Source organism: Lissotriton helveticus, chromosome 11 (genome assembly GCF_964261635.1).
Source record: "Lissotriton helveticus chromosome 11, aLisHel1.1, whole genome shotgun sequence".
In the NCBI taxonomy this organism is placed as follows: Eukaryota; Metazoa; Chordata; class Amphibia; order Caudata; family Salamandridae; genus Lissotriton; species Lissotriton helveticus.
Window position 1 is genome coordinate 474,758,400 of NC_136072.1, and position 1,214 is coordinate 474,759,613.

At 43.3% G+C, this 1,214-nt stretch overlaps 1 long non-coding RNA gene across 1 annotated transcript; it reads right to left on the reverse strand.

The window, feature by feature from the left end:
• Positions 1-396: 396 nt before the first annotated feature.
• Positions 397-1,214, reverse strand: LOC144791853 (uncharacterized). The gene is made up of 3 exons (XR_013602484.1): positions 1,165-1,214; positions 967-1,027; positions 397-517 (listed from the first exon to the last, which is right to left on the reverse strand). It is a non-coding gene; the product is annotated as an uncharacterized LOC144791853 (long non-coding RNA).

The following is a 1,214-nucleotide window of genomic DNA, read 5'->3' on the forward strand; positions in this document are numbered from 1 at the left end:
TTTTCACAAAATAGAGGAAAACTCTTTTTCTTAAAAACCCCTCACTCATCACCTAGTGATGACATGCTTCATCATCGGGGTCCACCCTAATGACCTAGCGTCATCAGGGTGTGCTTCAACACCTGATTACAGTGGAGCAGGTTTGTGAGTGGTGGTGTGTGAAAAATGAAAAAAATCAGTGAGGTAAAAATTGTCCTGGTTTGAACTTGTAAAATAAAGAATTTTTATTGGCAAGCAACTGGACAATATTAAAAATAGTGGCGAGATAAAATAGGGCAACAATGAACCCGTGTATCTCTATAATTAATAGGGTCTAAGTGTTGGGTCTAGGTCTACATGTTTCAACCTTAATGGTTAAGGTTAACCAGGTTTTCGTCAGGACCATACAACCACGTGGTGGACGGTCTGCGTCCCCTAAAAGACGCACCCAATCCTACCACATGGGACCACTGGATGGCGAAAATGCGCCCGTGGTGTAAGCTCGCTCCACACTGGGTGAGCTAAAAAATCAAAAAACCTGTAAAAGAAAATACCGACATTTGTCAAAGTATTGAACATATTTACAAGCCTGTAACGTAGTGCAGTGCTTCAACGTTGTGTCAGCATGCTGTCACACCCAGTTACATGGTGAATTCAGTGGTAACATCAAACTTCTAGCGTTACCAGTGTTGGACTCTACTCCAGCATACTTCTAGAGGAGGGAAGTGCAGGTGCGAAATGTGGGACAGTGTAAATTACCCACAACTTTCACACAGAGGGAATATCGTAATTTTCTCTATTCACAACTCACACGTGGTTCATAAAATGGTCACCGCGTGTTACATCCTCGCATACCGACTAGTTTGGTGCGAGACTATATCCAATTCGATCGTGCATGCATTGTCAAAGAGAAACTGTACAACACAAAGTGAGACACACACAACAAAGACACACGACAGACAGAAAGTATATATAACCAAGGCTCACTCTCAATGGAGTGTTCAGGGACTTCATGGGACGGGGGAGGTTACCCTCTTTAAAACGTATTCTGAAAGAGAGTGATATTTTTTAAGAGGTAGATAAATGCGGGTAAGGAATATCATCCAACTCGTGTCCTGGGCGCGTTCGTTTTTGGCGCTTGTTGAAAAAAGACACGCCCGCAGTGAAACGGGTACTTTTACTTACAGTTAGTTGCCGAGGTATTCAGTTTGTAACCTACTGCCTGCACCGCCCCG